Source organism: Podarcis bocagei, assembly GCF_964188305.1.
Source record: "Podarcis bocagei genome assembly, chromosome: 14".
Classification (NCBI taxonomy): Eukaryota; Metazoa; Chordata; class Lepidosauria; order Squamata; family Lacertidae; genus Podarcis; species Podarcis bocagei.
This window is the reverse complement of record NC_138139.1, coordinates 56244394-56271574: the sequence shown is the minus strand read 5'-3', so window position 1 is coordinate 56271574 and position 27181 is coordinate 56244394. Positions and strand designations below refer to the sequence as shown.

The 27181-nt window shown below is 45.5% G+C and overlaps 1 protein-coding gene across 1 annotated transcript in view; it reads left to right on the top strand.

Moving 5' to 3' along the window:
* The window catches only part of LOC308573380 (vomeronasal type-2 receptor 116-like), a 296755-nt gene that overhangs the window by 243241 nt on the left and 26333 nt on the right, over positions 1-27181 (top strand). The window contains exon 2 of the mRNA XM_081170250.1: positions 24161-24224. The gene's annotated coding sequence lies outside the window, so the exon portion shown is untranslated. The remainder of the gene's footprint in view (positions 1-24160; positions 24225-27181) is intronic.

The window sequence follows — 27181 nt, the reverse complement described above, 5'->3', positions numbered from 1 at the left end:
CAAGTTGACTCTTATTTGCTCCTTAGAATCAAGTGGTCTTTGCTGTTCAAGTCGGGCCTCAGAATGATTATGTACAATTTGGGGAAGAAGATGCAAGCGAGCAAGCCTGCACTGGAGGCCAAGATGCAGAAGATCTCCACAGCCACCATCTGCTTTCCTTTGGTGCTTAGATAAGAGGGAACAAAGGACAGCCAAACGCTGCAGAACACCAACATGCTGAAAGTGATGAACTTGGCTTCGTTGAAACTGTCGGGCAACTTCCTGGCCAGGAAAGCCATGGTGAAGCTGACACTGGCCAGGAATCCCAGGTACCCCAGGACACAATAAAACATGGGGGCAGAGCTTTCGTTGCATTCCAGGATGATTTCCTCCGCCAGAGAGTTCATGTCCACATCTGGGAAGGGAGGAGCTGTACAGAGCCAAAGAACACAAATACTGGCTTGAAGTGAGCTGCAAGCAAGAAGAACAGAGTTGGCCAGAGATTTCCCCACCCATTTCCTCACCCTGGATCCTGGTTTGGTGGCCATGAAGGCCAGAACCACCGTGATGGTTTTGGCCAAGACACAAGACACCGCAATGGAGAAGATGATGCCAAAGGCCGTTTGTCGTAAAGAGCAGCTGACTGGGTGAGGCTGGCCAATGAAGAGCAAGGAGCAGAGGAAGCAGAGCAAGAGGGCAAGGAGCAGAGTGTAGGTGAGGTCCCGGTTGTTGGCTTTGACAATGGGAGTGTCCCCGTTCTTAGAGAAGACGCCAAGGACCAAGGCTGTGACCAGAGAACAGACCAGAGCTAAGGCTGCTAATGTGAATCCCAAAGGCTCGGCGTAGGAAAGGAAATGTTGCCTCTTGGGAATGCATTGATCTCTGTCCTTGTTTGGAAATTGACCTTCTTGGCATTTGAAACAATAATCCAGATCTAAAAAAAATCAAATGAATGATATATGAGTTCCCACAAACAAGGCAACGTTTTTCTACTGTCATATTTCATTCTTTGTATTATAATGGATTCCTTCATCTCCAAAGGCCTCTCAAATTTTCTTTGAAATAAATATTGCTCCTGCCCCCAAAACACAATTCTGAGCCATTAATTAATTGCAAACAAGTATCAGCGATGAAATCCCAAGAAACATTATCAAAAGCTTTTTCAGCATCTATAAACATCATTCTTAGTGATACACTGTGCAAAATAGTAAGATGATATTCACTGAATAGTATTCAGCAGCTCAGGGGCTGACCTATAGACATTTGCTCCTTTTTCTGGCTCTCAGCCCTGAAACTATGGGGATGGAGGGTTAGGCAAGTCTTCACTGATTCCACTAGCTGTGGCAGGTGGGGAGCAGGCAGAGAACACTGGACATGATCCACACCTATTTTCACAGGTCTACTTTGTCAAGGTTAAAGTTGTGGCTCTAGTTTGCCCCACTCTCTGTGTCTGTCTTCTTTCTTCCAGATCTGAGTGCAACTGCTGTTCTGTTTAGGAGCACTGAACTATTAATAAGGGGAAACTGCTGAAATAGTTTAGTAAGCATTTTATAAAAGAGCAGTTGACAAATTACTTTCTTTTGGACTTCCTCCAACTTCTCCACAAATTTGTGAAAATAAGATGTAGAATTGTATGTTTGTCTTGTGTTGGTGTAAATTAATAAAAATCATGTTTAAAATATATATATATATATAAGAGCAGTTGATGTCTCCTACCCGTTTGATTTGAAATCATCCCATCTGGACATGAAGCACAGTCATAGCAACAAAATGGCAGCCCCTCCTTCTTTTTCCGGCTGTAGCCTGGCTGGCACCGATCATTGCACAAACCAAGGGGCAGCACCTAGACAGAAAGAGAGGAGAAGAGGAAGCTCCCTTTTGCATTATAGACAACACAGTTTGAACCAAGAAGACGAGATCACTTGGCAGATTCATGTTATTCCAGAAAGGTGGTGTATGCATGAATAAATTATAATATAAATATTGGGAGCAAAGCAGAAAGGAAATTAAATTTTTCATCTGTGTAAGATTTACTTCTCACATCATAAATGATGGGAAAAGAATTTGCTGCATATGGGTTCTACAGAATCATTTTGCTTAATAATGATGAAGAATACATTACTCTTTTTATTTATATTAGTGATATAAATTTTAAAATGTTCCATTTTTTGAAAAAACCCAAGAGGCCACTCCCACCTGACTGAATGCTTTGTGCCATGTGATGGCTTCTTCATCCATGCTGAAGTCCACATAGTGTGATTCCTTTGGTTCTACTTTTCCTACTTTCACCCGCAAGAAGGTTTGGTTGGGGAAAGTAACCCAGTTCAGAACGTCAAATCCAGCTGCCAATTCCCCATTCTCATCAAAAGACACAAAGTCCCCAGCACTGTTGTTGAAGGAGATGCTCCTCAGGAAAGAGGGAAGCTAGACAGAAGAAAACAAGGCAAAGTTCAAAAGGTAAAGAAGGGAGACGCCTTATTGGTTTTGGAAAGGAAAAAGTATCAATCAATTTATGTCACACAATGGCAAGCAGTCAAAAATGGTGTGGTCCACCATTGGAGCACATAGGGATTTCTAGGAAGTACAGCTGATCTGGCGGTTAAGTATTTGGGGGTTCAGCTCTGGGGGTCCATGTGCAAAGGCACACAGGAACCCCTGGAACTGCAGTTCACAAGATGGAGAAGGGGGTCCTAGGCTCTAGGAAGGTTGCAGGAGGACCCAGGGATGCTCCTAGAGCCCTGTCATGACCTCCCCACTGCCTGGGAAGCAAGGGGGCACCTTCTTTCCTGGCCCCATGGAGGCACCCTTTGGCCTTGTGTCTCCTTCCCTGAGGCTGGAATGGAATGCACTGCCTTGCTCACCTGGCCTTGGGAGGGAAGCGCCCTCATGCCTCCTTCCCAGAGCCCAGCAAGCGAGGGGGAGGGCTGCACACCCAGGGCCCTCCCTGGACCTTCTGAGAGCCTGGTAAGAACGGAAGACCTTCTGGGAGGGCAGGGGAAAGGGGGGAAAGAAATAGAGAGCAGGTAATGGTGAGTTTTCCCTGTTCTCCATTTATTTATTTACTTTTCTCCACCAATGTAAGGTTGCAATCACATATGTAATGTGAGCATAACTTGTAAGAACACTGCAATCAATGAACATTGCCAGCTGCAAGTTAGAAAAATGACCAGATAATTACATTTGAAAATAGCCATATTCTGCATGTTCAGTAAATGCTGTAAGAGGTTGTGTGTGTGTGTGTGTGTGTGTGTGTGTGTGTGTGTGTGTGTGTGTGAGAGAGAGAGAGAGAGAGAGAGAGAGAGAGAGAGAGAGAGAGAGAGAATTCAATCTATGGACTGTGTGTCAACCTGAAGCTTTTCTCTTAGGAATTATAGATAATTATGTGCCAAAAGAGTTGGTTAATTCATTTACATATATTGCAACAGGAGCAAGTATATTATATGCCCAAAAAAGGAAAGAACAAGACATTCCATTAAAAATGGCTTTTGAATATGATGGAGTATGAGTCAGAGCAAGATAAACAGCAAAGTTTAGAGACCAAAATGATGAAAATATCATTCATGGAGACCTTTTATTGAGTATTTAAAGAACTATTCTATTGGGATGAGAATGTGAGCATGACTTGAAATATGAACATCCGCATTAATTTTTAACATAAATAGGTTAAAATGGATACATGGACTATTATACGTAAAATATGCAGCATTTAAGGGTAAAATATGGAAACCATGGAAGCAGGGGCTGGGATAAAGTAATTTACGTTCTGTAAAAATCTGTAAAGGGTTATTGTGTGTGTGAAAAATCAATAAATAAGTTTTTTTTAATTCTGTAAAAGGTTATGTGTTTGTGTGTATTCATTCTATGGACTGTGTGTCATCACCCATTAGATCAGCCCCAAGCAAAGATTACTCTGAATATGAAATCTTACCTGCCAAGGTTGCAGTTTGGGAGGATCGACTCCACTTCTGCCTGAAGTCATTCTGTTTTTTGGTCTAGATGAGAGAATCGTGTGCAAAGTATATGCAATGGCATAAACCGCATTATAGATACTGTAACTTTGACCAGTCATGGTCATTTCAAAAATATGCCCAGGAAGGCTCTCCAGTCTCTCTTTGCCAGTGCATGTGTCTCTGCTTTCATTGGGGTCATTGGAAACAGAAAATAAACAGTTGAATGCCTGTTCCCAAAAAGCTTGGAGGAACCCATCTCCATTTGGAGAGTTGGGGTTTAGGGTCTGAAGGAATTCTGTAAATCCTTGGACTTTTTCTGTGTGAATTGCAAAAGACAGGGCACCATCAAAGACTTGAATATCATAATACCTTTGCAATTTTTCTGCTGAGAAGGCCCATTGGGCTGTCAAAATCCACACGGTTCCTGCAGAAGTCTCTGCAACATCTTCAGTTAATGAAAAGAAATATTTCAGCCACTTCACAACTGTAATGGTCTGAGATTCTGCACATAGAATCAATATGTTGACTTCTGAGGCCATCAGGAAAGAGAACTTAGCGCGCATGAGATCCAGTGAAATGAAATTATCCATCCCTTGAGACAAGCCTGGTAGTTTTTCCTTGAAGGCTGTGCAAACTCCATGCTGGGAAAGCATGGGCACCAAGATTTGCATAAACTTCTCTCCATTCTCATCATCTGAAGCAAGAAGTCCAACCCACGTCCATTGGAAATGAAGAAGTAGCTTGACAATCCCTGCATATTGATATTTCTCATTGGGCACCGTCCGGAAGAAGGTTTGGAGCTGCAACTCGGTCCTCCTCACTGGAGCTAATGCACAATAAGCAATCTAAGGAAGAACGATCGATCAATCAGTCTTTACTGTGGTCAAAGACCAGACAGTAAAGTTAACAACAGCAACATATGCCACATCCTCATGAAGAAGCTGATGTAATAAAAAAATTCCCTATAAACTTATTTATATTAGGTAACATTTCTTCAGATAAAATCTGTATTCTGGAGATTAAAATATGTATTCATTCGGCAGTCATCCCTGTAACTGCAGCCTGTCTTATCCTTATTGCCATAAAACAAAGTGTTGCAACAGGCCTGATGATATTCAGATTATTTTGCATCCCCTCGCTCCATGGGGTATTTTGCCTATCTTGACTGCAACTACTTGGGAAGGTGAAGAACCCCACTAAAGGAGCAGAAGATCTTGACATCTTCCTGCAAGTTCTGCAACTTTGGAAGGAAGGACAGCTCAACGGAACTGCGGATGGATTGTCTGTCCAGAAACCCTTTTGCACTTGGACATCATGTTTTATTTCATGAGTGAGGAACCTATGGCCCCCCAGAACTTCCTGAACTCCAAGTCCAAGTGGTCATCCTTGGCCATTGAGCTATAGTGGCTGAGGCTGGTGGGCAACAAATGGACAAGAAACATCCCTTTCTGATGAGAAACATCCAGGGACAGGAGAGGAATTCACTTCTCATTGTAATACAAATTTATCTGTTTTATTTTGTTGGGAGCCAATCAGATGGGCAGCATTTGTGAACCAAAATGCAGCTTACTGGGAGGAGGAGAACTCCTACTGGTGCACTGGCACTGTACTAACCTCCCTCCCGCTTCCCAATCCCCCTCTACTTCCAGACAAGCTGCAGGGACACAAGTGACAGGAGGCCAGGCAGTCATCCAAGCCCTTCTCCTACAGCCACGACTGCATATGGACACCATGAGTAACAGTGAGAACTCTTTAGCTTTCCAGGTAGAAGAAGAAGAAGAGTTTGGATTTGATATCCCACTTTATCACTACCCGAAGGAGTCTCAAAGCGGCTAACATTCTCCTTTCCCTTCCTCCCCCACAACAAACACTCTGTGAGGTGAGTGGGGCTGAGAGACTTCAAAGAAGTGTGACTGGCCCAAGGTCACCCAGCAGCTGCATGTGGAGGAGCGGGGAAGCGAACCCAGTTCACCAGATTATGAGTCCACCACACTTAACCACTACACCACACGTGTAGGACGTTCTACCCCCCAAAAAGAGCAAAGCCTGACTATTTACTTTCAGTTATATATTTTTCTCTCTTTCTTCTTTTTCAGAAAAGGGAACCAAAGTAAAAGAAAGTATGGAGAACCCAGAAGAGAATTATTGTACCAGAGACAAAAAAGCTCCACCGCCCACATACTCACTATACCTGTGGGATCTTGTAGATGCCTAAGATAGTAGTCATGTGAAGGGAGACGTCAGAGTTAACTGCCCCAATAACAGCTATCATATTTCTTTTCTTGTCACATTTGAAGTTGGAGACAATCCTTTCTGTGGTGGACAGAAGTTTCAGAGTGTTCTGATAAGTCATCCTTGCATTTAAGTAGCTCTCATAGAGGTGGAACCCAAAGCTCATATTCGGGACAATGCTTGGGTTCTCATTGATTTCTTTCACAGCAAACACCAGGGAGGGAATATTCTGGTAGTACTTTGGTGCTCCACTATTAAAAGAGTTGTGCCATGTGTCAGATATATTCTTCTCCTCTACTTTTTAAGTACACAGGCTATTTTCTGGCTTTTTCAGACAGATTCCAAAAGATTAAATAAAACAAATACGCAAACGCACATATACATTGTGTCTCCTAACAGTTGATAATTGAAACTCATGGACGGTATTCTGTCAGCCTTAGGAATAGAGCGTCTAACAGGTGTTTAATTTTGAGCAGAACATTCACATCCTGCAAGATACACATGTACTTAAGTTATTCTCTTATGTGGAGGTGGACCACTGGAGCTTTAAATCATGGCCCCTCACAGGTTGCTAAAGGAAACAGCAGTTGCTTCCTTGTGTGCTACTGGACAGGAGGATGGTTGTATTAATTTCTAGTCTTCATACAACTCCATTAGATATAACCCTTTATTTTGCGAAGAAGAAGATTGCAACACTGCTGCTTTAATTGCACAATATTATTTAGATTGTGCAGCAAGGAATATAATCCAAAATCCATGATGTCTCAGCATCTGTGACTGTCAGATTAGATGATTATGATTGTGAATGTGGGGATCAAGCTTTGCTGCAAAGTTCAACCATCAATTCATGGTGTGAAAGGACAGACAGAGGAAGAATGGGAATAAAACACGAGATCAGGTGAAAACCATGAGATCAGGTGAGGAGAAAGCAGAAGAGGCAGACGACTGAAACCTTAAAATGAGGAATAAAGCAACACAGAAGAAGTTGCCAAGATCACAATATAAAGAGAAGAAAATATAAAGAGAAGAAAAATTTAACCTTCATACTTGGAAAAAGGCATATGCAAATGTTTTCTGAGCAAGCCATTGTTTGCATGGTGTAGCCGTTCATATAGAAGCATATAGAAGTGTACACTATGAAGGAGAGAGTTATTTCCTTACAAAAGTTCATCTGTAAATTTGGTGTTTGGGTGGTTCTGGAAATCTATTTTGTCAAATGCATAGCCCAAATAAGTAACAATTCCTCCAATGATTAGGTCCCCTCTCTGATAATACTGGTATGGAAGCTGGAAAGGATCCGTCATGGTGCATCTTCCAGAGTCTTCCTTGCACTCTGTGGGAGGCACCTGCAGCCACAGGAAGAGAAGAATCACCAGCAGAAATGTTCCTGCCATCTTGACCAACAGTTATGCAGAAAGGCAGATTTCTCTCTCATCCACCATGAATTGCATTAGGTTTAATGGCTCTGGATTAATTTGATAAAGTGGATGTGCCAAAGATCTGACCCATGAGATCCTTTGTGTTCAGAATTTATAACTGGGTCTCTGAATAACACAGGATTTATTTTATATACACTTTGTGTTTATGGCCTGATAGAATGTATGTGGGATTTGACAAGATGATGAAACCCAGCAATTTGAAATAATTACTTGTTCCAAAGTGATCTCCTTAGAGCATTGTGCCCTGTGAGAGAAAACAATAATACGTATTTGTTATTTAACAGTGCCCTGGTAATTGTGAGTGTCATAGGCAAGCATGCAGCCCCCAACTGAGTGATCTTAGGCTGGATCTAGAAGTGTCAAAGAAGCAATTCAGATAAATGCATTTTAAATTCATGCACGGAAAGACGGGACTCCACAGCACCATATGGTGTCACTGTGTTATATCGCATATAACATGTGTATAGAACGCTTTTCCTTTACCAATCTAGCTGAGTCCTTAGTCTTATTAACAACTCACTTTCCCCTCTTACACCTCTTGCTTTAAGCTGAGGCTCCTTATCAGAGTACATTCATTGCATTTCTTTCTTACACTAGCATAATTCTGCTAGTTCCACTTTACAAACAGCACTTTCACCAGGGGGACAGAGGATTAAAAATAAAATAAATTAGTCTGCCGAGAGAATCGACTCAATATGGGTTTCAAATGAGTTAACATAGAGAATAAAATAGAGAATAGAGAATAAAAAGAACTGAAATACAAAAAAAAACTTTATCAGATCATAATCCAGTGTTATTAGAGTTAAAAGGAGAATGAAACTCCATATTTAGGTGGAGACTAAATGACAGCCTTCTAGATAATCTAGAAACCATGCAAAAAGCGGGGGGGAGGGGGTTCTGAAGGATTATTTTGAATTGAACTTGGATAAAGGGACAGATCTAAACATTGTATAGGACACAAGCAAAGTGGTAATGAGAAGTTTTTTTATTCAGCAAAGTGCATATCAAAAAAGAATCCGAGAAAGAAAGAAAAAAAAATTCTGGTGGAGTTGTTAAAAAAGAGTTGATTAAGAAACCTGGGAAAGATTTGATAAAACAAAGCATAAAACTGTTACAGACACAAATTTCAGTGTAAGAGAATTAAGAAATTGAATGGAAATTGAAAAGGTTAAGACAAAAAAAAAGATTTTGCAAATAAACCAGGGAAATTGCTTGCTTGGTAACTAAAAAAGAAGAAAGGCCAAAATGTGATAAATAAATTGGAGGTAGAAAGTAGAATAATAGATAATCCTAAAGATATTAAAAGACAATTTGAGAAATATTATACAGAATTATATCGAGCCAGCAAAGAAAATTAAGACATTATTGAAGAAAATTTAATGAAAAGTAATTTACCTAAAATTCCAAAAGAAAAAATGATTGACTTAAATGTACCTATAACGCTTCAAGAGATACAACAAGTGATCAAATACTCTAAAATAGGCAAATCTGCAGGACCAGATGGCCTATCAGCCAAATACTACAAAAAATTACAGGACTTTCTGATACAACCATTGGTGGAAGTAATAAATAAGATAACAGTCAAAATTCCTGAATCATGGAAAGAGGCATATATAACATTACTCCCGAAACAAGACACAAATTTACTTTTGGTAAAAAATTACAGGCCGATATCTCTGCTGAATAATGGTAATAAAATATTTGCCAATATTATGGCGAACCGTTTGAAATGTGTGCTTAAACAGTTAATTCATCACGATAAAGCCAGCTTTCTTCCTGGCCAACAGATGAAGGGTAATACAAGGAATATAAGTGATATAACAGAATATCTGGAGATCAGGAATGAAAAGGAGGCAACACTGATGTTTGTGGGTGCAGAGAAGGCCTTTGATAATGTGTCATGGAGTTTTATGAAAAAGCTGTAGGGTTGATGAATTTCGGATAATTGATGCAATATAGTCAGACCAACAGGAAAGGTTATTAGTGAACAATGTAATATCAGAAAGATGCAAAATTACAAAAGGGACAAGACAGGGTTGCCCCCTGTTGCCATTATTGTTTATTTTAGTATTGGAGATACTGGCAAGAAATATAAGATCAGAAAAAGAAATAAAAGGTATATCAGTTGGATGCAAAGAGTATAAATTGAGAGCATTTGCAGATGACCTTGTAATAACAATAGAAAACTCATTGGTGAGTCTACCAAGGGTATTGGACAAAATGTACGAGTTTGGACAGGTAGCAGGATTCAAGCTAAATAAAAACAAAACAAAAGTATTGGTTAAAAAATATGATGGAAAAAAGTAAAAATGAATTACAACTGGCAATGCAATTAACATTTGGAAAAAATGTTTAGTGAAATATTTTGGTGTATGGCTGTTCAGAATATAAATATATTTAAGGATAATTATGTAACAACTTGGAAAGAGCTAAAGAGAAATATGGAGATTTGGGGAAGAATGAATTTATCACTTTGGGGAATAATTTCTGTCATAAAGATGAATGTATTGCCAATAATGTTGTTTCTATTCCAGACGATACCTGTTGCCAGTGGGGAGGGACACTTCCAGCAATGGCAAAAAGATATAACTAAATTTATCTGACAGGGGAAGAAACTAAGGATTAAATATAAATTACTAACAGATGATAAAGAAAGAGGGGGCTTCTTGCTGCCAGATTTAAAATTGTATTATGAGGTGGATAATTTTGAAAAATACAGATATTTTAGACCTTGAAGGTCATGATAACAGATTTGGATGGCATGCGTATTTGTGGTATGAGAAGTGCATAAAGGTTTTTTAAATCATGTAATAAGAAATGCAATTTATGGTATATGGGAAAAATATAAAAACCTGTTGGAACAGAAAACTCCATGGTAGATTTTCCCAATAGAAGTGATATCCTTTTTTTAAAAAAAGTCAACGCAAAATCAGAATGGGTAAATTATAAAGAGTTGCTCATTGAGAGAGAACAGCAAATGAAATTATAAAATATGGAAAACATAAGACAGTCACAGATTGGCTGCAATATCACCAAATAAATGATGTGCTTAAAGTAGATAAGAAAAGAGGATTCAGTACAGAATTCTCAAGGTTTGAAAAAGAATAATTGGAAAATTATGTGAATTTTTTATCTAGAATGTATGAATTGCTGCTAGAATGGCATACAAAAGATGAAAAAGTCAAATCACTAATGACATAGGGCATAATATTCAGCTTGAGTCTTGGAGAAAATTATGAAAGGAAAATTTAAAATTTACAGCATGCTGTTCGTTGAAAGAAAATTATATAAAAATGATGTATAGACGGTATTTCACACCAGTAAAATTGGCAAAGATGTATAGAACTGTTACTAATTGTCAGGGGTTCAGGAGCAGAGACGCAGAGAAGGGAGGAGACAGAGAGCGAGGGGGAGGAATACGAAGGAAAGATGAGTGGGGATGACGAACCGAGATCGCCGAGCTTATCCAGTGAGTCCGAGGATTCCCAGAAGGGAGCGCCAGCGGTCAGAGCAAGGGGGGAAAACAGGGGGACACCCCAGGAAGAAGGGTCCAGAGAGGGATCAGAGAGCAGCAGTTGGAGATCGGGACCCACGTACCCAGCCGGGAGCAGCGGGGAGGAAGGGGACCAGATATCGGGTTCCGGAGGCTTTCAGAAGGAGGGAGGGCATGAGTCAGGAGTAGTCACGCCCACCTCGGGGAGCGACGAAACGATCAAGAGGAAGGTGGAGAGTTGGGCGCGCGCGCCAAGTTCAAATGTAGCGGAAGCTGGCGCAGTAAGCAGCCCAGAGAGTGAGCCAGGTCCCAAAGCCCGCCGCAAGGAGGCGGAAGGGTCAGGGGGGTCCGCGTCAGAAGAGAGTAGGAAAGAAGAGACCCCGGGGGGCAGAAGGACCCAGAGACGGAAGGAAAGGCGCAGGAGGTGGAGCAAGGCTAGGGTATTAAGCTGGTGTGCTAGAGGCGGAGACTCAGACGGGTCTTCGCCGGTCTGACCTAGAAGAAGTAGGGCTGCACATTGCAGTTTGGAAATGGAACCTGTAATCCAATAAAGACTCTTTTAACCTGAACGCTGGCTAGCGTGGTCCTATGTGAGCTGGGACTGAGTGGCAGCCCTGACAGTAAGACCCGTCTCTTTAAAGCTTCGGACACCTGATACCTCGCAGCGGAGGCAGAAGCAGCGAGAGGAGGAAATTGGTGTTTGGGAGCGAGCTCACAACGGTTGGCAGAGATGACGGAAGCAGAGAAAATTTCAGCACTGCAACAGGCAGTGACCCAATTGAACGCGGAGGTACAGGCATCCAAGAAAAGGGAGGAGGATGCGGCAGCCGCCTACAGAGATCTCCACGCCAGGTTTGAAGCATTGGTTAAGCATGGGCAGCCAGGACCCAGACCGGAGGGGGTTGGGTTGGCACGGAGAGCAGGAGGGCTTGTGGCTCACTTCGATGGGAATTTACAACAGTACCCCAATTTTCGAGCAGACGTAATGTGCGCACTGCAACTGCTGGCGAAAGACTTTAGGGATGAGGAAGAGAAAGTGGGGTTTATACTATCCCATTTGCATGGGGATGCGAAAGCGTGGCTACGCAATTTGTGGAGGGATAAAGATCCGGCGCTTCAGAATGCAGATGCCTTTATCAAAGCGATGGATGCGTGCTTTTTATCTACCATTGACGTGGATCTTGCCCGACGGGAGATTCATGGACTGAAACAAGGGAGGGCGAGCGTACGCCAGTATCACGCCCGCTTTTTTGCGCTGGTCAGTGCCTTAGAATGGGACCGGGATTCGCCCCCAGTCAGAGACCTCTTCTGGGAAGGTTTGAGCAGTGCTGTTAAAGACGAAATTGCGAGGGGGGAGAGGCCCCGGAGCACGCAGGAGGTGGTCCAAAGGGCGCTGACTGTGGGGGTGAGGCTGGAAGAACGTCCATGGTGCAGAGACGAAGGACGTGGAGGGCGCGAAGCAGCGAGAAGTTTCTCTTTCGTTCCCAGGGAAGCTGCGCGTGCGCAATCCACACCTCCGCCAGGAGGGGGAGTGGAACCTATGGAGGTGGGAGGCGCCAGGGCTCAGTCAGCTACCAGAGCCCCTGCACCGGCGGCAGTCAAGACTAAACCTCCTAGAGGGACCAGGAAGTGTTATATATGCGACAGCTCTCAACACTTGGCGAAAGAGTGTCCCCAGAGGAGATCCAAGCACACTGCAGCCTCCGCAACGGTGAAAGCGGCCACGCAACACAGCGAACAACAGCAGGGAAACGACGATGTCTGGCTGGAGACAGAGGCACTGGGGCCCAGCCAGACGCATCACTGAAGCAGTCCCCAGCAATCTTGCAACCCACGGACCCCCTCCCACCCAAACCAGTAGTGCAACTCACAGCATCTCTCCAGCTGCCCGATGGCGTCACTATCGAAGTCCCGCTTTCTGTGGATTCTGGAAGCAACGCAGACTTTATATCACAGGATTTTGTGGAGCAGCACGCTATACAGCTATTACCGGCCACTCTGCCCCTGCAAGTCGTCACAGTGGATGGTAGAGAGTTGCTGGGGGGGCAGGTGGTGAAGCAAACGCCGCCAATGGTGATGCGCCTTGGCAACCACAGGGAAGTCATCAGTTTTAACGTCACCCGCCTGTCGGACACACCCATTGTGTTGGGCATGAGTTGGCTGGACAGGCACAGTCCGACACTGGCTTGGTACCAGCGACAGCTGATCTTCGGCTCCTCTTACTGCGCAGAACACTGCATCCTGCCCGAACAGGAGGGAGAGGAGGAGGAATCACAACTGCAGTTGGGAACGTTGCAAGCAGTCCCCCACAAATACGCAGACTTTCTGGAGGTCTTCTGCGAAAAGGAGGCAGACAAGTTACCACCGCACAGGCAATATGACTGCAAGATTGACCTCCTACCAGGGGCGACGCTACCGAAGGGGAAGCTGTATTCCATGTCGGAGGATGAACTACAGGAACTCAAACAGTTCATAGATCACAATTTGGAGCGCGGTTTCATCCGGGAGTCCAGGGCAGTAGGGGGCAGTCCTGTTTTCTTTGTGAAGAAGAAGGACACGCCCCAAAAAAGGCTGGTGGTGGATTTTCGCCTCTTGAACAAGATGACCAAGCCCTCTGATTTCCCCATGCCCAGGATTGACGACCTACTGGCGACGGTGCGCAAGGGACGCGTGTTTACCAAGTTGGACCTGCGAGGGGCGTACAATCTCATCCGCATGAGGGAGGGCGATGAGTGGAAGACGGCCATGTTCACGCCTCTGGGAACCTACGAGTACAGAGTGATGCCGTTTGGATTGCAAAACGGTTCTCACTGTTTTCAAGCTTTCATGCATCATGTGTTGGCGGGACTCCTCTACAAGAAGTGCGTCTGCTTTCTGGATGACATCCTGATATTCTCCGAGTCGCAGCAAGCGCATGACCAGGATGTTCGGGAGGTGCTGGAGAGGTTGCAGCAGCATAGACTGTACGCCAAACTGGAGAAGTGCCAGTTCGACACGACGGAGGTGGATTTCTTGGGTTACAAGTTGTCGGACAAGGGGCTAGCCATGGACAGCGCCAAGGTTCGAGCGGTGTTGGATTGGAAGAGCCCGCGCAACCGGAAGGAGGTCCAGCGGTTTGTCGGCTTCGCCAACTTCTATCGCAAGTTTATCAAAGGGTTCGCGATGCAGACGGCGGCTATTACGGACACGCTAAGCTCCAAGAAAAAGAAATTCATCTGGACGGAGCAGGCGGAGCAGTCCTTTCAGGCACTCAAGCGTCTCTTCGCGTCGGAAGAGCAACTGCTGCATATCGACCCCAGCAGACCGATGCGGGTAGAGACAGACGCATCCGATAGAGCAGTGGGAGCTGTCCTGCTGCAGAGGGACCCACAGGGGGTCTGGAGGCCGGGAGCGTTCTACTCCAGAAAGCTCACCAAGTCGGAGCAGAACTACACCATCTGGGACAGGGAGTTGCTTGCCATTCATGCAGCCTTCAAGGCGTGGAGACACTTCCTGATCGGCGCCAAGCACACGGTGCAGGTCTGCACGGACCACAAGAATCTGGAGCACTGGCGCACGGCGAAGTTCCTGAACCAGAGGCAGATACGTTGGGCGGAGTTCTTTGCTGACTTCGATTTCCGAATAGAGTACGTCCCAGGCGACACCAACATCATGGCGGATGCACTGTCCCGAAAACCGCAATACCTCGAAGAGGCGACGCCAGCGGCAGCCATGCACATCTTCGCGCCAGCTGCGTGGGCGTGCGCTTCAGCCACAGTAGACCTGGATGCGGTGCGGCGGGCGTTGCAGGACGACTCATTCGCGCAGGCGAAGATGGCCGAGGTGCACAAGGGCACAGCGAAGAGCGACGAGTTCCAGATACGGGACGGCTTGCTCTTACGTAAAGGGGCCATCTACGTGCCGGGAGATGAACTTCGCGCCAAGGTACTGCAGCAGTTGCACGACGCACCCACGGCCGGGCACTTTGGCACGGAAAAAACGGTGGAATTAGTCGCAAGGGACTTTTGGTGGCCCAGACTGAGAGGGGAAGTCGCGGACTACGTCGCGAGGTGCGACACCTGCCAGAGGGCCAAACCGGTGCACAAACCACCGGCGGGACTGCTGGAACCGCTGCAAACGCCGTTTGAACCGTGGGAGAGGGTGGCCCTGGACTTTGTCACGGATCTCCCCAGCTCGAGAGGCAAGACAGCGGTACTAGTGGTGGTGGACTTGTTCACCAAGATGGCACACTTCATACCGTGTGCGAAGGTGGCCACGGCAGAACAAACAGCCAAACTGTTCATAGATCACGTGTTCAAAGTGCACGGGCTGCCGCGGTCTATACTGTCCGACCGCGGTCGCCAGTTCATCTCGAATTTCTGGCAGAAGCTGATGGGCTTCCTGAACGTCAAGATCAACCTGACATCAGCGAGACACCCGCAGACCAACGGGCAAGCGGAGAGGGTCAATGCCATCATGCAGCAGTACCTGAGATGCTATGCCAATCAACAGCCTGCGACGTGGGTGGATTACCTGCCGCTCGCCGAGTTCGCCTACAACAACACGAAGCACGTGTCCACAGGGGTGACACCGTTCTTCGCCAACAATGGGAGGAATCCCAGAACCTTCCCGGGACTGGACAGAGTGGGGGAAGGGGAACCGCAGACGGCGGACGCTTTCGCGTCTGAGTTGCAGGAGGTCCACGATCAACTCCGACGGCAGCTGGAGCTAGCGAAGCACGCTTACAAGGTGCAAGCGGACAAGCACAGGCGGGTTGGCGAAGAGATCCGAGTGGGAGACTGGGTCTGGTTGGCAGCCCACGCAGTGCCGACCAGATCGTTAGCCAAAAAGAAGTTGGGGCACAAGCAACTCGGTCCATACCAAGTCGAAGCGCAGATCAACCCAGTAGCTTTCAGGCTGGTGCTACCGGAGGGTTCCAGGATGCATCCGGTGTTCCACAGGTCGGTGCTCACTCCCTACAGGACACCTCACAGGTTCCAGGAACCAGGAACAGCACCGAGTCCGTCTCAGGAGCGGACGGAGGCGGGGAGATTGCCACAGCAGGACCCCATCAACGAAGTCACGGAGATTTTGGACTCCAGATGGGGGGAAGACGGAGTGGAATACCTCCTAGCCAGAGAGGGCACCCGGGCCAGTGCTAATAGCTGGGTGCCGGACTACGCTTTGGAGGAACCCCTGCTCAAGGACGAGTTTCATGCCCTTTTCCCACACAGACCCATGCCAGCAGGCTTCTTCGACGACTGGTTGTTCACGCCCACACTTTCCTCCAGCACGTTCCATGGCTTCGACTCGGACGGGGAGCCCGCACAGCGCACACATTCCCCAGAGGGGTCGCCGGAGGGTTCGGCGTCCGACACCTCGTATTGGTGGGACGATCGGCCAGAGGAGCAGTGGCGCCGGAGGTGGCTGGAGATGCCAGGTCAAGCGACCGACGCAGAGACTGACATGGACGTGTGCGGGGAGGATCTCGGTTTCGAGCACGGCGGCACTGAAATGGAGGCGGAGCAGCTCAACGTTGACGAACGCGAGGAGGAAGACTCGGAGATCTTCAGTTGGCGGCCAGCGACGAGGAGCGAACTGTATCCGGCATTCACTCCTGTGATGATGGAGCACCCAGCAACCACCCTTGAAAGCGGGGAGGGGGGAAGGGGGGGCTTCGAGGGGGGGATGGATGTCAGGGGTTCAGGAGCAGAGACGCAGAGAAGGGAGGAGACAGAGAGCGAGGGGGAGGAATACGAAGGAAAGATGAGTGGGGATGACGAACCGAGATCGCCGAGCTTATCCAGTGAGTCCGAGGATTCCCAGAAGGGAGCGCCAGCGGTCAGAGCAAGGGGGGAAAACAGGGGGACACCCCAGGAAGAAGGGTCCAGAGAGGGATCAGAGAGCAGCAGTTGGAGATCGGGACCCACGTACCCAGCCGGGAGCAGCGGGGAGGAAGGGGACCAGATATCGGGTTCCGGAGGCTTTCAGAAGGAGGGAGGGCATGAGTCAGGAGTAGTCACGCCCACCTCGGGGAGCGACGAAACGATCAAGAGGAAGGTGGAGAGTTGGGCGCGCGCGCCAAGTTCAAATGTAGCGGAAGCTGGCGCAGTAAGCAGCCCAGAGAGTGAGCCAGGTCCCAAAGCCCGCCGCAAGGAGGCGGAAGGGTCAGGGGGGTCCGCGTCAGAAGAGAGTAGGAAAGAAGAGACCCCGGGGGGCAGAAGGACCCAGAGACGGAAGGAAAGGCGCAGGAGGTGGAGCAAGGCTAGGGTATTAAGCTGGTGTGCTAGAGGCGGAGACTCAGACGGGTCTTCGCCGGTCTGACCTAGAAGAAGTAGGGCTGCACATTGCAGTTTGGAAATGGAACCTGTAATCCAATAAAGACTCTTTTAACCTGAACGCTGGCTAGCGTGGTCCTATGTGAGCTGGGACTGAGTGGCAGCCCTGACACTAATGTATGTAGGAAATGTAAGAAAGCATGTTCTACCACAAGCAGTGGATGTGCAAGGTAACAAAAGAATTCTGGGAAATGATATATAATGAGTTGAGGGGGGATTAAAATAACATTGGGGGGGAGATTTTTTTTTGTTTTGTTAGGCATTATAGGTACGGAGATTCTGAAAGAGCAGAAAATACTATTTATGTTTGCAATGACAGCAGCAAGAATACTACTGGCCCAGAAATGGAAAGGACAAAGTTCCAGCCAGAGAAGAATGGCTAAAGAAGATGTTGGAGTATGGCGAAATGGCGAAATTGACCAGTAGAATCAGAGACCAGGACAAGAAGAAGTTTAGGAGAGAATGGGGGGGGGATTATAGTTTACTTAAGAGAACATTGTAAACAGTTAAAAACTTTGGCAGGATTAGAATAATACTTGTAAAAGACAAAATATAATGGAAAAGTTAATAATAGATATAATAAATAAAATAATATATGTAATATATAATAATAAAAATAAAAATAGATATAACAAATGGGGGGGGGATAAAAAAGGATGGACAATGGAAACCAGAGAAGGGTGGGGAAAGTCAAGGGATTCTGAGAGTCCTAAATGTAAAGGTGATGGATATGTTTAAATGGAAATTTGTTATGTAAAACTATAAACAAACATACATTTCCACCATTTGGACCACCTCTTGGCTGTTTAAAATCTTTATTAGGCACAAATGATTAAAACATGCTTTTTGTTTTGATTTCAGCATTTTAATTATAATTTCTTCTTAAACCAGAAGTTGGTGGCAACTGGCAGGTATATAACCTCAGTCTAGGGTTGCCATATTTCAAGAAGTAAAAATACGGACAGTTGTTGAGCTCCAATGTTGTTGAGCTTCTTCTGTGCAATCACCCGCTCACCCCTGGGCCTTCCTTCACCACCAAACCAGCTGCTGCTCTGGCTCTCCCATTATTTCCCAACTTTTCCCCTCATCTGCCTCTGAACTGTGACCTCCCACAAACCCCTGTTGCAAACCTATACTTTTTCCTCTTCCTTTCTACCTGGAACGGTCAGGATGGGCAGGCGGTCTCCACCACTTCTTTTACCCAGTCCCCGACACCCACCCATTTCCTCATCCTGGATCCTGGTTTTGTGGCTATGAATGTTTTGGCCAAGACATTCATGTCTGGCAGCTTCCTGGCCAGGAAAGCCACCGTGAAGCTGACAGTGGACAGGAATCCCAGGTACCCCAGGACACAATAAAACATGGGAGCAGAGCCTTCGTTGCATTCCATGATGATTTCCTCCGCCAGAGAGTTCATGTCCACATCTGGGAAGGGAGGAGCCGTACAGAGCCAAACAGCACGAATACTGGCTTGAAGTGAGCAGCAACCCAGAAGAACAGAGTTGGCCAGAGATTTCCCCACCCATTTCCTCACCCTGGATCATGGTTTGGTGGCCATGAAGGCCAGAACCACCGTGATGGTTTTGGCCAAGACACAAGACACCGCAATGGAGAAGATGATGCCAATGGCCGTTTGTCGTAAAGAGCAGCTCACTGGGTGAGGCTGGCCAATGAAGAGCAAGGAGCAGAGGAAGCAGAGCAAGAAGGCAAGGAGCAGAGTGTAGGTGAGGTCCCGGTTGTTGGCTTTGACAATGGGAGTGTCTGAATGTGTTGCCAAGGATGTTGTTTTTGTTTCAAACATTGCAAATTTTGGATAAGATGGATTGTTTCAAGAAGTGGCAGAAAGATATTTCCAGATTTGTTTGGCAGGGCAAGAAGCCTCAAATAAAATTTAAGATATTAACTGATGCTAAAGAAAGAGGTGGATTTGCCCTGCCAGACCTTAAACTTTATTATGAATCAGCTGCTTTTTGCTGGCTGAGAGAATGGCTGCTTGTTGAAAACACTGACGTGTTGGATCTAGAAGGCTTCAATAATGCATTTGGCTGGCATGCATATTTGTGGTACGATAAGGTAAAAGCACATAAAGCGTTTAAAAATCATATTGTTAGAAAAGCATTGTTTAATGTTTGGATAAGATATAAGGATTTGTTAGAAAAGAAAACCCCAAGATGGTTGTCACCAATGGAAGCGAAGGCACAGAAAAAACTCAATATGGAGGCCAAATGGCTGAAATATTGGGAAATCCTGGAACAAGTTGGAGACAGAGTAAAATTGCCGAGCTTTGAAAAATTGAAAAACAAAGTGCGAGATTGGCTCCATTATTACCAAATAATGGAGGCATACCATTTGGACAAAAATGTTGGTTTCCAGGTGGAAAAATCAAAATTGGAAACAGAATTGTTAGATCCAAAAATCAAGAATTTGTCAAGAATGTATAATTTGCTGTTGAAATGGAACACTCAGGATGAAATGGTGAAATCAGCCATGATTAAATGGGCACAAGATGTTGGACATAACATAATGATGGCTGACTGGGAACAGTTATGGACCACAGGTATGAAATTCATGGCATGTAATGCCCTAAGAGAAAATCTAATGAAAATTATTTATAGGTGGTACATGACACCAGTCAAGCTTGCAAAAATTTACCATTTGCCCGACAATAAATGTTGGAAATGTAATGAGACTGAAGGTACATTCTTTCACCTTTGGTGGACATGCCCAAGGATTAAGACATTCTGGGAGATGATTTATAACGAAATGAAAAAGGTATTCAAATATACCTTCCTGAAGAAACCAGAGGCCTTTCTCCTGGGCATAGGCACCAATTGGTGTCAAAAAAGGATAGAACTTTTTTATGTATGCCACAACAGCAGCAAGAATACTCATTGCAAAGTATTGGAAGACACAAGATCTACCCACTCTGGAAGAATGGCAGATGAAGGTGATTGACTATATGGAACTGGTGGAAATGACTGGCAGAATCCGAGACCAGGGAGAAGAATTGGTGGAAGAAGACTGGAAAAAGTTTAAAGACTATTTACAGAAATACTGTAAAATTAATGAATGTTAGAAAAATGTTGGAATGAAGCTATATGGCTTTAGTAGAAATGCTTTAAGGAATTAAGTATAAATAGATTAATAGAGTATTAAAGGAAAAAATAAGGTTAGAATGTGTTAAGATGATTATAGGATAGAAAACAGAGGAAGATGGAAAGGAATTGCTGAAACAATTAGGACTTCTGGGTTAGCGCCGTCGGCAATGGCGGTGTTCCTCTGACCGAGAGGAACCCGCTCCACGAAAATTGGGTCTTGCCGCCGCGGTGAAGGCAGAGACCCTTTAAAAATCCCAGGTGGAGGAAGCCTGGGAACGTGGGATTCGGATGACACCAGGAGCGCCTCGCCTACTCGCGGGGAAACCCTTTTTCGGGGGTCCCGAAGCGAAGTGGGGGGAGCAGCGCGGTGTTTTGAATCAACCGCTACTTATACGGAGTGAAGCCACACAGCCGTTGCCGGAGAGCGCTGACTTTTTCCTGTGGACAATTGGACTTTAAACAAGTATCCGTGAGTAGAACGGAAAATTGGATTATAAAACTTCATAATTTGGTTTCGGAGCGGAAAGGTCTAAACAGGAAGTCCGCCTCCCGCTTTTGTAAACAGTTTGAAGCAAAGACATCGCAAGCTAAAGTCTGGAAAGTCTTTTGTAAAGGGTTAAATTTCCATTGATTACAACTGTAAAACCCCCCTTGGAAGCAGGAGAAGGGGGGGTGGAATTTTAAATTGTTCAAGCCTGCAGGAGAGAGAGTAAAGAAAGATAAATTTCTATCGTCTTGAACCTGGGAACGGGCTGTCAAAGATGGACATTTTGGGAAAGTTCATTGACTGTGGATGGAATATATGTTGACAGATAGCCATATAAGAGAAACATTTTGATTCTAATGTTTCATTTTGTACTAAAAAGGAACAAATACTTGAAAAATGAAAGAAATTTTGTTGCTGGATCTGCTTGTAAAAGGATGTATACAAATAGAAATTGTTTCCTCTAGAGGGAGCTTTTGAACTGTTGCTGGAGTGGACCTGGGGAACAGTGCAGCTGTGGAATTGAAGGATCATGAGAATTAGACATTTGACCTTGAATAACAAGGTGGGCAGAGGAAGTTTTAGTGATTGCTTTTTGCAAAACAAGTGCCCTACTGGAACAGCTTCATGAGAAGATGGATTTGATGACCACAGCAATTGATAATTTTGGACAAACAGTGAATACTTATGCTGAACCTGTTCAGGGACTGACTCAAGAATATGCAGGGCAAGCTGTAGAGAAGACAAAGGAGGAGGTTGTTGATGAACCTCAAGTAATACAAGTTGAGAGAGCTGTGGCCCTGCAGGAACATAAGTTATTGCCTCTGATGACTGAATCTGGAGTGGGCCAGACTTGGAGAGATGGAGCCCTCTTGGGATTGGAGATGGCAAGTTGGTCAGGACCCCCCCCCCCTATGCAGGGATGTTCTGGCTTTTGGGAACTGGTTTTGGGCCAGGGGGAGTCTGGAGTGGTTGAGGCCCTTGACCTTGGAGGGATATTGAAGTATGCTTCGGAATATTTTTTGGATTTTGGTGCTGATTATGGAGAATGGGCTGACCTGTCGAGAAGGGATAAAGACATTTTTAGATTGTTTCCCCGAGAGCCACTCCTCAGTGATAAAGGAAGGAAACCAAGAACAAGACCAGTTGAAGATAAAGTAAAGTCCAGGTACAAATATGAAGAAGATCTGCAGAAGGGACATGGAAAAGAGTTAAGAGCCTCGGACATAAGATTACCAGGTTGATGGACTAGATGGAATAGGCAGAAAGGACTGACAGAACCCGAGACCAGGAAGAAGAGACAGTGGATGAAGATTGGAAGAATTCTAAAAATTTATTTAGAGTAATATTGCAAAATTAATGATGTCAGAGCTGCTTCAAGATCCTAGCTCACAGAGGATCACGCTAGCCAGCGGTCATTAAGTAAAAGTCTTTATTGAGTTACAGTTTCCATTCCCAAGCTGCTGCGTGCAACTCTACGTCTAATGGCTAGATCGGCGAAGCTCCGTCTGAGTCTCCGCCCCTTGTGCACCAACTTAATATCCTAGCCCTGCTCCACCTTTTCCGCCTGACTGCTCTCCTCTGGGTCCCTCTGCCCCCCGGGGTCTCTTCCTTCCGGGATTCTTCTGACGCCGACCCCCCGGAACTCCCTGTCTCCTTGCGCCGGGCTTTAGGACCTGGCTCCCTTTCCTGGCTGCCTACTGCGTCACTTTCCTGTGCATTTGAACTTGGCGCGCGCGCCCAACCTTCCACTTTCCGTCTGACCGTTTCTTCGCTCCCCGATGGAGGTGTGGCCACTCCTGACTCGTGCCCTCCCCCCTGTTGTGAGCTGCCAGCGCTTGATCCCTGGCGCCCTTCCTCTTCCCTGCTCTCTGGCGGTGACGCTGGTCCCGATTTCCAACTGCTCCCCTCTGAGTCCCCTCTGGCTCTATCTCCTGGGGTGTCCCCCTAGGCTCCCCCCTTGCCCTGACCACTGGTGCTCCTTTCTGTGAATCTTCTGATTCACTGGAAAGACTCGGAGATCTCGGGTCGTCGTCATCACTCATCTTTTCTTCTGCCTCCTCCCCCTCGCTCTCTGTTTCCTCCCTTGCCCTTGCCTCTGCTCCTGAACCCCTGACAAATGAGTATTAGAAAAATCTTGGAATGAAACTACTCGGCTTTAGTAGAAATGCTCTATGTATAAATATGTTTTTTAAGTTTTAGGGTTTTTATGGTAAGATAAGGTTAAAGTAAATTAAGATAACAAAAGGATAGAAAATGTAAATTTAAAGTCAAATTGTGTTAAGATAAATTATAGAACAAAAATTGAGAAAGATGGAAAGGATTTGCTGAAATAGCTAATTGAATTAGAATACAAAAAAGGGAGGTGTGAGGAGGTCAATGAAACAAGTAAATGAAAAACGAAGATATGGAAATTGGATGTGTTTTTAAATGTTTTTGCTTTTAAATGTTACTTTTTGTTCCTCTTATTGTTTTGTTATAAACTTTTTTATTGTTTTTTCCCTTTTTTTACTATTTTTGAAGTATTGTAACCCTTTATTGTCTTCACTTCTCTTTTTTTCTTTTTTTTCTTTTTTCTTTGTAATTTGTTAAACCTTTAATAAATATCATTTTTTTAAAAAAAGGAATTGCTGAAACAATTAATAGAAGTGGAATACAAAAAGGGAGGTGTGAGGAGGTCGTTGAAATAAGTGAATGAAAGATAAGTTACTGAAATTGTTTGATGTGTTTTAAACTGTTTTTGTTTTGTTTTGTTAGTTTAATGTGTTAGTGTCATGTAGTGTTTTTGTATTGTATTGTATTGTATTGTATTGTTCATCTTTTTTTGTAGTGTTTAAATTGTTGAAAAAGTAATAAATATTATTTCCCCCCCCCCCAAAAAAAAGACAATGGGAGTGTCCCCGTTCTTAGAGAAGACGCCAAGGACCAAGGCTGTGACAAGAGTGAAGAGCAGAGCTTCATTGAAACTGCCTGACAACTCCTTATTATTATCATTAGTTTTTAATGTTTAATGTTTTACTGTGGTTTTATAATATGTTGGGGCTAAATATTCCTGGTAAGGAAAGCCTCAATAGATCTGGCAATGGTCAGGAGTCCCAAGCCCCCTAGACCCAATAAATCATTATAAGACACCATTCATTGCATTCCACTCTTATTTCTTCTGCTCAGCTGCTCATGGCAAAGCTTGGAAGTGGAGGAGCAATAAAGAGCCATGTAGCAGAAAGAATGACTGGTATGAAGGAGCAGCCAAGAAGAATACAGTTGGCCAGTTTGTCACTCAACTGCCAACCTCAGGGCAGCGCTCGATCTCTCTGGGTGGGCACAATACAGGGCTGCCTCAACACTCAGGCCAAATCCCAGCTCAACACAAGTTGGCCCCATTTTTGTCTGGAATATGAGATTTGACTGGAATCCATGCACAGACCTAGATTATATTACTCACAACTCAGGAGAGTACTAACATGCTCCTGCGACATTCAGAGTCCCCCGCCACTTAATGGATCCAATTGGCTCCAAGAGAGTGGTAGGGGATGCTTTATCCCATGTTGATGGCCTTTCAGCTGATTCCCTGGTGGCCCGCTGGAAAGCTGAGTTAACCAGGGCTATTGACTGTCTGGCTCCAAAGCGCCCTCTCCGACTGCATGGAGCCCGGACAGCCCTGTGGTTTTCCACGGATCTGAGGGCAATGAAACAATCGTTGAGACGGCTAGAGCGCCGGTGGCGGATAACTCATTCCGAATCAGACTGGACACGGGCTAGAGCTCAACGTCGAGCCTACCAAGTGGTGGTGGGGGATGAGTGTTCAGACCCCTGGGCTCTCACTTGTGGGGTGCCTCAGGGTTCTGTCCTCTCCCCCATGCTTTTTAATATCTATATGAAGCCGCTGGGAGAGATCATCAGGGGGTTTGGACTGGGTGTTCATCAGTATGCAGATGACACCCAGCTCTACCTCTCCTTTAAATCAGAACCAGTGAAGGCAGTGAAGGTCCTGTGTGAGTGCCTGGAGGCGGTTGGAGGTTGGATGGCGGCTAACAGATTGAGGTTGAATCCTGACAAGACAGAAGTACTGTTCTGGGGGGACAGGAGGCGGGCAGGTGTGCAGGATTCCCTGGTCCTGAATGGGGTAACTGTGCCCCTGAAGAACCAGGTGCGCAGCCTGGGAGTCATTTTGGACTCACAGCTGTCCATGGAGGCGCAGGTTAACTCTGTGTTCAGGGCAGCTGTTTATCAGCTCCACCTGGTACGCAGGCTAAGACCCTACCTGCCCGCGAACTGTCTCGCCAGAGTGGTGCATGCTCTGGTTATCTCTCGCTTGGACTACTGCAACGCGCTCTACGTGGGACTACCTTTGAAGGTGACCCGGAAACTGCAATTAATCCAGAATGAGGCAGCTAGACTGGTGACTGGGAGTGGCCGCCGGGACCACATAACACCGGTTCTGAGAGATCTGCATTGGCTCCCAGTACGTTTCCGAGCACAATTCAAAGTGTTGGTGCTGACCTTTAAAGCCCTAAACGGCCTCGGCCCAGTATACCTGAAGGAGCGTCTCCACCTCCATCGTTCTGCCCGGACACTGAGATCCAGCTCCGGGGGCCTTCTGGTGGTTCCCTCATTGCGAGAAGCCAAGTTACAGGGAACCAGGCAGAGGGCCTTCTCGGTAGTGGCGCCCGCCCTGTGGAATGCCCTTCCAGCAGATGTCAAAGAGATAAATAATTACCTGACATTCAGAAGACATCTGAAGGCAGCCCTGTTCAGGGAAGTTTTTAATATGTAACGCTGTACTGTTTTTAACACTGATTGGGAGCCGCCGAGAGTGGCTGGGGAAACTCAGCCAGATGGGCGGGGTATAAATAATATATTATTATTATTATTATTATTATTATTATTATTATTATTATTATTATTATTATTATTATTATTATTATTGTGTGCTCTGTATAAATCAGCAGGTGATGTTTTTCACCTGCAATATTTGAAGATTTTTGAAAAGCGGAGAACATGGCCCACAGGTAAAAAGATGGCAATTCTACTTAGTGATGGTGTGTAAATCTGTACTTTATCCTGAAGAGCTGTCTTGCAAAGAACACAGATGTTCAGTGATGGTGTCATAGCTAAAAGAGTGAGATTTTATGTGTACAGTGATACCCCGGTTAAGAGCTTCATTTGTTCTGGAGGTCCGTTCTTAACCTGAAACTGTTCTTAACCTGAGGTACCACTTTAGCTAATGGGGCCTCCCACTGCCGCTACACCACCACTGCACGATTTCTGTTCTCATCTTGAAGCAAAGTTCTTAACCCGAGGTACTATTTCTGGGTTAGCGGAGTCTGTAACCTGAAGCGCCTGTAACCTGAGGTACCACTGTACTCAAGATCACCTAATACGGAATATTAACCTTTTAAAACCACCTTGTAATCATGGAAGTAAAAGGGGGGGGTGATTGTGCAACTAGGTTGATCTAGGAGGAGATGGTCTTTCCAAAATCCTGGTCCTATGCTGCTTAGAACATTAAGTATCATTATGGGTACTTTGAATTGTGCCTGCAAATGTACTGGCAGCCAATGAGATAGTTTGAGCAGTGGAGTCCCCTTCTCCAGGAAACTGGCCCTGGTCCACAGCCCGACCACAACATCCCAGGCTAGATGCAGTTTCCAAATATTTTTCAGAGACAGCCCCACTTTAATGGACAAGTCCAAACTTAGTGTTCAAATTTTAAGCATTTCAGTGTGATTTGATACACATAGGATATTTGCCTGGCTGAGTGAGAAACTTTTTGTGTTGTTGATCAGCTCTGCCAGGGTGCTTCTGGCCCCAGTGAGATGTTGATATGACATGTCAGAGACAGCAGATGCGTCCCAGAGAGAGAAGAGCAGGTTTCCTTCTCTGCAGGAACTTGATTATTAGCACCTTGCCAAAGTTTATTTCATAATTAGAAAGCTGGCTGCTGGCTTTAATTGCGCTTTCTGCTGGCTCCCTGACAATCACAGCTTTGCCTTGCCTTGTGCTTTGGGGAGTTGCCCCTTTGGGATTTGGCACAAGGTGGAAAGTACCGCGTCCAGATAAACACAGGTTGCCGTTAATACCATGCAAAATCTAAACGCTGTTTACAATGCCGGACAGAAAATTGCACAGCAAAGTTTAAAATAAACTAACTAGTTGCAATACTGAATGTCAAGTACAATTATGATCGCT